Genomic DNA, 11,534 nt, shown 5'->3' with positions numbered 1-11,534 from the left:
GCTTTCATGAACTCCACATCCATCGTATCGCTACACTGCCTCCGCTGAAGTCATCAGGAGCGAAATATTCTCTTTGGTATGACCACTCGCTGTGCTGATGTCTGGCTTCTTTTTCTTGGGATTTTTCTTGAAATTGGTAAAACTGAAAAACTCCAAACTGAAATTTTTGCATTAAATGAAACCCCAGGTTAACTGGAAAAATTGCTTTATTTCTGCTGACCCCGAAAACAAACCGCCCTTTTCCGCGAGGCTGCTTCCTTCTGCTGCAATTATTGTTTCTGCATGGGCCACTTAGTGATAACTGGCGCGAATAGCATTGTGTGTTGTAAAAACGCGATAGATGTGCAATAGCTTTTACGACGTAAGCCCTGATAAACCCTGATTTCTGGTCGACACCAGAAATAGATACCGAAAACAGAGAACTTTGAAAAAATGAACACCCAAAGACACCCTTAAATTTAAAAAAAGAATACACAAAAATACGGAACCCTACCTATAAGTTATAACGAAATCTAAAAGCTGCACCAACATATAAGAAATCCAGCTTATAATTAGGATTCTGCGTTTTCGGAGTTTATTTCTGCTTAAAATCGCGGAGTGTTGTTTAGTGCTTATTTTTTACCATAAATTCGGAGTTCTTTGGAGCTTTCTTTCATCGTACAGAGTTTTTCGGCTTTTTCGGTGAAGTGAACGAAAGGTTGAAAACAGCAGTTTGTGAATTTAGTAAAAGTATCCTTTTCAATGAGAAACGTGTTCGACGATTCCCCTTTTTTAAAATAGAAGCTAAACGGAAGTTCTTTGTGATCATACAAACGAAAGTTGATACTGCGAGGGCCTGAAAAAGGCCTGCAGTTTTTCAAATAAATAAATAAATATTAGATATAGAGAAGTAGAGCAAAACTTGTTCGAAGATCCCTGGAAAATATTAAGACCAGTAGGATTCATAGCAGTTGGCGGTCCTGAAAAATCTGAGTTTTTTGGGTAAATATAAATATTAAAATATTTTACCGAAAGTATTTTTTCGATTTTATCGAATTTGTCCGAAAACACAGAAGCATACTTATAATACTCACGTCCGCCCCAGAAACCGGAATACGCCTAATATATTTAGAAGGCTTTATTAAGTAAATGGAGGAAGGATCTCCACGGTGACGATAAAAATGGAAAGCCGGTTTAATTATGCGAACTGTGTTAAAATAGAAGGAAATAATGAATTATTTATTTTGGAGGTATCGTTGAACTGTACCCGACCGTCATCTCGATCCTTTCAGTGCGAGCGCTCTCTCCTTCCTTTTTCTTAGTTTCTTCCGTGTCTATTTAGTCTCCGGAAGCTTGCACCTTCTTTTTCTTAGTCTACAATACTTAATGATATCACCAAACGTACAGAATTACGCATTCAGAACCCGTCTAAAACTGTACCGCGCTATTCATATAGTCTCATTCTCGATTTATTAGCGTGTCAGATCTTAGGCAATGTAAGTTCATTCATCCTCTCCAGACTCGTCGACTAATCTCGCTCTTTTGCTTACTTCATCGGTTTTTTCAAAACTTCGGTCAGTCCAGTTCACCTCTTTTGGAACCACTGCCAAGCGGGGCAATGCCAGCTCCAACGGCAAGGCTAAGTCCGTCCTGATATTTTTTATAGCGTTGCTCCCCCCCCCCCCCCTCTCTCTGTCTGTCTCTCTCTCTGCCTCTCTTTCTTTCTATTTTATTAAGAACCACCGGATTCTTTTCGTAAAAAGCAGCGAAAGCTTCCAGCGAATATTTCGTTCAGCATCCATCCTTTTAAAACCTCAGCACTTCCTCGTGCCATCCAGAACTCAAACGATCTTTACGACAATAATTGACACCATATCAGATCGCAAAAACTTGCGCGGTGCACTGGTTAACAGTTTCTTTCCACCAGGCTGGCACTCAACAAACTGAGTTTTTTCTTCTGTTGTTGAGCTATTGTAACCCTTACATTGTGTTCTTGCTCCCAAGGGCTTACTTATCAAAGCACGTTTATTCCGATTATCACAAAACGTTCGTCTGCCGTCGAAGGAATATTCTAAACTGTATCTTTGTTTTTTGTGTGTCACTATTGGGCTTATTCACATGTCATCACTTTTTACATTAGTGCTACATACCTCTTCCGCGGCAGACGTTTTCAGCGCTCAAGAATAAATAAAGTTGTGGCTACGGTTTCCGTGAGAAAGTCAGGAAATGCATGAAATACATTTGTTTATTGTTCATTTTTGTTTATTTATTACCTACAGTTCGCCCTTGGGGCATTATTATTTTTGTTTATTTATTACCTACAGTTCGCCTTGGGGTAATAATATTTAAATGGCGGGGAGAAGTTCGCACAAATATGTGGCCGAAGACTCGAGATTGCCTTTTCGAGTAACCAGACACTTCGTTTGTTTTGACGTTCGCTCGCTATGTAATACCTCACCTCAGCTTTCAGGCCCACGTGACAAACTCCCACAATTCAGCTCAAAACGGCGTTATGACCATATCAGGAGTTCTTAGAACTTATCAGAAATTTGCACACGCCACCACGTTTTTGGAGCATGACATAAGAGCAGTAGTGAGGACTGCTGCACCGAGATTGTGAAGATTATTCACATTTCAAGAAACAGGCTGCTGCGCATGTGCGTTGTATATAATCAAAAACACATACGTGTGGAAAAATACAAATGTTGTTCTGTCAACAACATGAATGATATTGCCTTTTTCACTTCCGCATAATTCCAGCGTAACTTTCTGATACTCCTATCAGAAAGGTAGTTCCAAAAGTGCAATGCAACGCCGTTCTTATTCTAATGCGTGAGTACTACTCCGCTGACACAGCGGCCACCGAGCGAGATTGGTTCCTGCTAGTAAGAAGAGGAAATCGGAGGATTTAGGAACGACTTTATAACTCCACAGTAAATTCAGCTCAAACGAGCGGAACTCCCGAATCTTTCATTTTGTCCAAACGCCGAGGTCTAATATAAAAACTAATTCGAGTAAATATGCGATATATTCCTGAAGTATGCAATTCTTTGGTCCTATTACGTTAATTGCTTTAAACAGACACAGTCGTTAAAATTTGATCATATAGCATGACCTCACTACAGTGATTAGAGCCTGTGTTCCTCAAGGCCTTCAAATACTCTAACAAAAACGTCGTGAGCTTATGTTAATGTCTGCCCTCACACATCATAAAGTTAAAAAACCTTTCTCAGTTTTCACGTCGGTCGGTCTGTCGAAGGGGTGGTGGTTGCAACCACATAAGATATCGCACCTTCGGTGGTCGCACGGACACGTGATCATGATCATAAGGGATCACCTGTCCATCGTCACTGAGGTCACGTGACCATAGTCCGTGGGGTCCCGTCCACCACGTGACCACATAAGAAATAGCGCACCTTTGATGGCCACACATGGTCGCGTGACTGAGTCGGAAGCAACCTGACAATACTGATAATAGCGCACTTTTGCTGGCCACATGTTCATGCGTAAGCGTCGTTTGTTTGTGGGTGGGGGTCACGTGACCATGGCCCATCGGTTTTCGTCCACCACGTAGCCACACTAGAAATAACGAACCTGCTGGTCGCACGGTCAAGTGCCCATGATCCGTGGGGTCACGCGTGACCGTCGACCACTACGTGATCCCCCCGCAGTACCCTTCCGGAGCATCTTCAGAATTCCAAAAAAGCACTCACGGAAGAAGCCATATAAAGGACCTCACGGAAGTCGACAAAGATTCATGGAGGTTCCATAACAGTTCCGGACCCCTTTAACGAAGAAGCGTTTACGCCATAAAAGACGGTGCAAAATGCGGCGAGTTCCATGAGAATCTCCTACAAAATTTGGTTTCTAATTTCTTATTTATAGCTATATCTAATTTTTCTCTTCAATGAACCGCAGCAAACGTTACGATTCATCCCAGCCAACCCAGCCCGGTGAGCGTGCCACATGACTTTACATTTTTCGCACTGCTGCGCAATACCGTCTGATCACGTGGCGCACTCTCTGTGTTGGTTTGGTTCCGAGGTTCGTGAAGTACCTTTCTGTTCATTTGTGACTGAGACAGAGTAATACCCGTTTCTTTCTCAATGCTCTTTATTCCAGGGCTAACATAATTTTCTACAGCAGTACGCTTCCGGCCACCGTTTTATTGAACAAAGACTGAGGGTCTGGCTACTTTGTTAGGAAAGGGGAGATCAAAGTTAGTGTTAAAGAAAAAACATAGCTTAGATTATCACTTCGCGTCCGCATACACGATGCACGCACGCGCGCACGTTGCGCTTTTAGAATTGCTTTGAAGGCTCGTTGGGCGTTGTCGTGTTGTCCATGGGCCAAGCAGTTTGGCGAGTCTGAAAGGTTTCAGTGTTCATCCGCTCAGATGTTGTTTCTATGATATCTCCTCGAACCTTGGTCTCTCTATACTCAAGTGGTAGACGACGCGAAATATATAATTTTCATCTCTCTACCACATGCTGGTATCACGGCAAATACTTGAAAAAAACTCTATTTTGAAAAAAAAAAATTGCTTCAAAGTGGACCTAGTTTTTCAGTACTGACGGTTTCGCCCTACTTTTTAAATTTGAGCACACGCGCCTTCACAGGGAAATTTTGGAGCACGGCTCATGCACCCATTCTGGGCGAAATGTATAATTTTCATCCCTCTACTACATGCTAGTGCCATGGCAAATACTTGGAAATAAATCTGTCTTGAGAAAAACCGCTCCGAAGTGGACCTGGTTTTTCCGTTTCGACGGTTTCGTCCCATTTTTAAAGTTTGAGCACCCGCGCCTTCACAGGGAACTTTTGGAGCACGGCTTATGCACCCATTCTGGGCGAAATATATAATTTTCATCCCTCTACTACATGCTAGTGCCATGGCAAATACTTGGTAATAAATCTGTCTTGAGAAAAACCGCTCCGAAGTGGACCTGGTTTTTCCGTTTCGACGGTTTCGTCCCATTTTTAAAGTTTGAGCACCCGCGCCTTCACATGGAACTTTTGGAGCACGGCTCATGCACCCATTCTGGGCGAAATGTATAATGTTCATCCCTCTACTACATGCTAGTGCCATGGCAAATACTTGGAAATAAATCTGTCTTGAGAAAAACCGCTCCGAAGTGGACCTGGTTTTTCCGTTTCGACGGTTTCGTCCCATTTTTAAAGTTTGAGCACCCGCGCCTTCACAGGGAACTTTTGGAGCACGGCTCATGCACCCATTCTGGGCGAAATGTATAATGTTCATCCCTCTACTACATGCTAGTGCCATGGCAAATACTTGGAAATAAATCTGTCTTGAGAAAAACCGCTCCGAAGTGGACCTGGTTTTTCCGTTTCGACGGTTTCGTCCCATTTTTAAAGTTTGAGCACCCGCGCCTTCACATGGAACTTTTGGAGCACGGCTCATGCACCCATTCTGGGCGAAATGTATAATGTTCATCCCTCTACTACATGCTAGTGCCATGGCAAATACTTGGAAATAAATCTGTCTTGAGAAAAACCGCTCCGAAGTGGACCTGGTTTTTCCGTTTCGACGGTTTCGTCCCATTTTTAAAGTTTGAGCACCCGCGCCTTCACATGGAACTTTTGGAGCACGGCTCATGCACCCATTCTGGGCGAAATGTATAATGTTCATCCCTCTACTACATGCTAGTGCCATGGCAAATACTTGGAAATAAATCTGTCTTGAGAAAAACCGCTCCGAAGTGGACCTGGTTTTTCCGTTTCGACGGTTTCGTCCCATTTTTAAAGTTTGAGCACCCGCGCCTTCACAGGGAACTTTTGGAGCACGGCTCATGCACCCATTTTGGGCGAAATATATCATTTTCATCCCTCTATTACATGCTGGTGCCATGGCAAATACTTGGAAATAAATGTGTCTTGAGAAAAACCGCTTCAAACTAGACCTGGTTTTTCCGTTTTGACGGCTTCGTCCAACTTTTCAAATTTGGGCCTCCGCTCATCCACAAGGAACTTGTTTAGAACATTCGGGTCTTTAACTGGGAAAAATGATAAAATTTAAGTACATCATATCAATCATGGTACAACTGCATATCCTTGAAAATAAACCTCCTCGATGGGAAAGGCGTTCGAGCGAGGTCGTTACGTAGTTCTCATTTTCCAATGTTCTCCTCGCAGGATCGACCGACATGTTTTTTACTTGATATTTGGAATTTATGTGCTTGACGTGTCATGAAGAGACCATCAAGTACAGTCAGCTTCCTTGCCAAATAATCACTCAATATTCCCACTTTATTCGCCCTAAATGTAGCTTCGCCAAGGGCAATAATTTCTTAATGATTAATAACAATATTTCTATACCTTTTCTTAGCCATGATAAAATTTCTAAATGAAAAAACAAATAGTTGCTTTCTTTGTTTGGTAGTTTAGTGATCCCAGCAGCAGAATGCAGGAAACGATTCTGAACAGCTGGCTGATCGATTATGCACCTGGTTCGACAAACTGGTCTCAGGAACCCGAGCAAATAAGTTTGAGAGAAGACAGAGCGTACACTACGCTTCCTGGATGTTTTTGCCTTGTCGCAGTTATATGGCAAATCTCGTATCTTTCTGTATTTTTAAATTAGGGAGGTTTGAATATCAATTTGTGTGGCACGTTTGCGAGAGGTGCCCCAGAAGGATGTTTTTTCTACGCATTACAAAATATCATACAAATCACAAAACTTTGTCATATGATTGGGGGAGGGTTGTATTTATAATATAAAATTAAAATTTATTTCACTCACCTAATAATACATTTTAAAAACCGATCAAACCTGATACCACCCATAGTGGCTATGCATCAAATAATTTACTCGAATGAGGAACCTGCAGTTTATGCGCTGTAATCTTGACTTTTTCGCGGAAGGATTGGAATGTGTCAGAGATTGGACGGGTAGCATGGCAAATCTGAAAAAATGTGATGTTGAGCAAATATTGCCGTATTTCTATATTTAATACATTGCTTCTATGGGAGCGTTGCCATAATCCGCCAAGAGATGGCGCTAGCATGCGATGGCACAGATTTCTGGGGATGCGGGTGTTCATAAACCATTCTAGGCTCACCCATGCACCCCATGCTCGCCCAGGTACGTTACGCTACGATCGTACCACCTTATGCCACTCGGATACTTCAACTCTACTCTCACTCTCGCTCCTGTGCCATTCGACCTTTCGCCCGGCGGGCACGTGCGTCTTGCTGGTTCGCTCGACTACCCCTGGCCATTCGGCCTTAATTCGCTCGCCGGTTTCCTCCCCGATCGCATGCGTCGGGTCTCAAAAGAACGTTCGCGTAGCTGTCAACGCGAAAGCAGTCTCAAATGTCGCGCGAAGTCTGTTGTGCGGTGGTGGGATGCCGGAACGTGCAGGAGGAACAACCGCCCGTTTTGTTGTCTCGTTCCGAAGAACCCTATAGGTGACGGGAGACATGAAAGCGTCATGTCGCGGGCGCTGGCTGGACCCCGTCGGACGCGACGGTTTTGTGTACGGGTCATTTCACGGCCGAGTACTCTTGGCCCGTTCACACTCTTGAGACCTCTTCATATAGAGTGCCTTAGAACCTCTTAATATCTCTTACAACAAAAGGACACACTGGCACCGTCTATTGGGTAGAAGTGTAAACTTGGCGGTTCGGCATGTTTTCTATTTCTCTCGCGCATTATTTTTTCTTTCTTGGCTCGAAAATTTTTTATCAACGTTATAAACGAGCCTTTCTTATAGGTATTACGGACATTTGACCTCGGAAATCCCGCAAAACCTTCGCTTTTGTGAAACGCAGTTCCAGGATCACCGCATAGATGGCGCCAGAATGCCGTCGTCATAAGAAATTTTAAGTTTTAACAGATCTCTTCTCTCTCGGTCCTACTCGGTTGCAAGAGTGTGAACTTGCCGCCGCCGACGACGGCAAGTTTGTCCGTGATGATCCTGTCGCCGTCGCTGGAGCTGTTCTCCAGCGCGTCGAAGTTACAATGATCGCGTAACGTCTCTTGATACCAATCGCTCTCGTCGCTGCTGCAATCGCTGTTGAAGACTACTACGAAGCGAGCGATGCCGTAGAAGCCCTCTCGAGACCGCGAGACGCCGAGGAGCCAAATCTTCGAGTGCGTGCAAGGGCACGCCGTGCCGCCAGGGACAGAGGGCGAAGTAATTAGTCACCGACCCACCCAACCTCGCGGTTTTACCGAATAGGGTGGATCCGAGGGTCCCGCGAATCAATCTATACATCCAGGAAACTACTGCTCCTTTTATAGAAAAAGAAATACAAATTTAACATAATTATATGAACATATAATGGGTCCTTGTAGTATAGTAAACTCTATTTTATTTTGGCGTGTCCCAGCACCGTTAAAGGGGAACTCCGCCGACTTTTCAAGCTACCTAATCCAAGGGCATAATCTGAATGCGGATGGCTTCCTGATTCCGAAATGCTATCTCGTTCTCCCAGATTCACTCTAGTTCATTAAAAAAAGTAATATTTTGTTTGCTGCCAAAACCGAAACATCATTCTCCCTAGGGTTTCCCCAGTTTTTCCCGCCCCCAAGCGTCTCGTCACTTCTGTGCAGCGAGGCGCGCGGCCGGCAATCGGGTACGCTCGCGCGCGCCTTTTTCGCGTCTAACTGCAAGAAAACCTGGGCGTTCGTGCTGTTTGAAGTTGCTAATTATATATATTTGTACAAAGCATGGTCTTGGTTTATGTGCATAACTATAAGAAAGTAAAAAAAAGAAAAGAAAAACGGGAGCTATTGGAATTTTCATAAAACCGTTTTCGCAACTCGCTACGCTCAAGCCGCGCCTCGCTAGTTTCGTGATATCGCTGGTAAATCCGTTCCCTTTTATTAGAAGATGGCTGGCGAAGAAAGGTCGAAGAGTCACGCAATACATTTTTGTAAGAATTGCCAAAGCACCGCGGAAAATGCTCGGAATGTGGGTACAGATGCCCCACACGCTCGTATGACCTGAGGGAGCTTGCTATTTGTTTTAGATTTTCTTTTGAAAAGTTACTGTTGCAGGCGTCAGCACGTGTAACTACTCTTGTGGCAGGAATATGCTCCTTGCTGCTTAAGTAATTTAGCAAAAGATCTGTAGACCATTTCTGAAAAGCGCTTCTGGTCGATACCATTTTCAGCGTTCGTGCGTGTGGCGCGTACATTGCTCGCCTTCCAAAGCTATGAACATGTGCGTGCTGGGCTGGGACCTAAGACATGTAGGCTGTGATCCTCGTAAACAATGAAATGTATAGAATGAAATGAACTGCGTTTGTGTAGATCATATGGCAGGTTACTGGTCATAAAGATCGTGTTAAAATGACGATTAAAAGAATTCACAACCACCAAGCCAAACATCAAGGTGCAATGGAATGCGTATAAAGTACCCAAATACACTGTTCACCTCCAAATAAAGAATATTTGCTTGAAGATACAATAGTGCCTGAGGTACAAGGTACAGAAAGACATCATAAACCTTTTAATTCAAAATATGTTAACAAAAGTTACTAAAAAGTGTACACGTATATTTTCTTTTTACTTTTGGAGTAGAATGCAACGTGTTCAAACACCCATCCACGAGAGCACATGGGAAGGAGGTAACTCTATATAATTTAATTTTTTTTTTAAGGTTAAGTTGGTTTAGCACAGTTTCCATCAGCTGTAAATTTGCATGCCTCCCTTTAACAACATTCATATTTTCATAATTAAAAAAAAAGTTCTCAGCCCCATATAAAATTTCTCCGCAATATAAAAAAATAAAGACGTTTTCATCATTTCTTCTGCAGCGAATATTGCACGCCAACCATTTGACAAACCAGGCAGGGCTCGATCGTATATATTAATGGAGCTCAACACGTGCTCCAGGAGCCTCTGTAATAGCAGAGAGGAATACCAATGCGTCGAAAGTCATGTCTAAATTCAGTCTTGAACTTTATTTAGACGTTTCACTTCTCGTCTTCAACATGTCGGCCACGTGAGTGGAACTCCGAGAGTAGCCCGAGCTAGATTAGACGTCCGAAACAAATTTAGTGTTTCTAAAAAATAAAAAAGAAATCACTGAACCAATTGTGAATAACAAATGTGACTTTGCCAGATGTCGACTATAGTGGTGTACTATTTTTCTTAATATTATTAACACTCTTCTTTGGACGGATGTCGAATGGTCACAGCCGGTTTGAGTTTGCGCTCACGGTTATAAAGTATTTCGAGCAAAAGTGAAAATGTTTCACGTGACACTAGTTCTCTCGGTACACAGCTCGCGCAAAAGCACCTGGACGTGGCTGGCCTCCATTGCTGCCGGGGAACGCTTTTCTTTTTCTCTCCCACGAAAAAAAGGGTGAAAAAGAAGCTTTTTCCCGGCACTGTTTTTACAATCTATCGATTAGCACAGATTGCTACCCATTGCAAAGGAACTTTCAACCTTGAAGCTGCGAAAAAATTATCTCGATCGCTGGCGTCCATAAAGCCACTTCGCGGCTGGCCGAGTCGCTCGTCCGCCTGCACATGCGTGACGTACGCGGGTAGGGAAAAGTAGGGACTTTTCATTGTTGCCAGTAGAAAGTCGCCTCCTGGAACCCTCGCGGCCGGCGTTACTTGAAAATTTAATAACTTCACGGAAAAATATTATTTCTTTAAAAAATTTCGGTTATTAGTTAAGAAAGGGTTATTAATGCGGTCTGCAAATTTCCAGCCAAATCGAAGTCAACCAAAAAATCGGCGGAGTCCCCTTTAAATCTTTCTTACTTGTAAACTCGGTAATTTTTTTTAACAGAGGTTTGTTGATTTGGATGGGACTATGTACTTTAGAATTAATAAAGGACGAGGCGCAATATACGCGCAGTAGTTATGTAAATGTAATGCGTGTAGGTTCACTTCTTTCGCTATAGTCCTCTGAGGGCAATATATTCTTAATCACGAAGCACGGAATAAAAGGTATCGCGCTAAAGTGTATGTCTCTTTTGTTATAATAAAGGAAAATAAAATAGCTCGGGCGTCTTCTTATACAAGTAAACAGACACTTGAAGCATTTTTTTTAGAAAGGGCATTTTTTATTGGGTTTTAGTTGTATGCTGCCTGCTTAGTACAAGCCAGTACAGCTTCAGACAGTCCATATGTACACAGTGAATAGAAAACTGTGAAAGAAGCTGAGGCCTTTCTTCAAATGCCTCTGGAATGATGATTTTCGGTTGGAGTGGATAGATACACAAACATACACACAACAAAGGTAGAATCTAAAAATTTACACAAGGACACAGTGGTAGTGACATGCCTGCATTCATAAGTGCGACCCGGTTACAACGTTTTCTTTTACTGTGGCGTGATACAATTTTGAGTAACGTACCGCAGGCGGCTCAGTGGAATAGCTTTATGAACTATATAGAGTGTTTCGGCGACGGAGCTGGGAGCAAACAGTTAACTTGTCCAAACGCTTGCCCAAGAATTCGCTCTGTGGCAGAATTAGGTATCTAATTTTGAGTTGTTATTTCTCAAACGTCTTAATTTCACTTAAAAAAAAAGAATTTTTAATTTTAATATTTTAACGTTTAAGTAATATTTA

This window comes from Ixodes scapularis, unplaced genomic scaffold, assembly GCF_016920785.2.
Source record: "Ixodes scapularis isolate PalLabHiFi unplaced genomic scaffold, ASM1692078v2 PGA_scaffold3__209_contigs__length_174095766, whole genome shotgun sequence".
Classification (NCBI taxonomy): Eukaryota; Metazoa; Arthropoda; class Arachnida; order Ixodida; family Ixodidae; genus Ixodes; species Ixodes scapularis.
The sequence above is the reverse complement of the archived record's forward strand: the minus strand, read 5'-3'. Positions refer to the sequence as shown.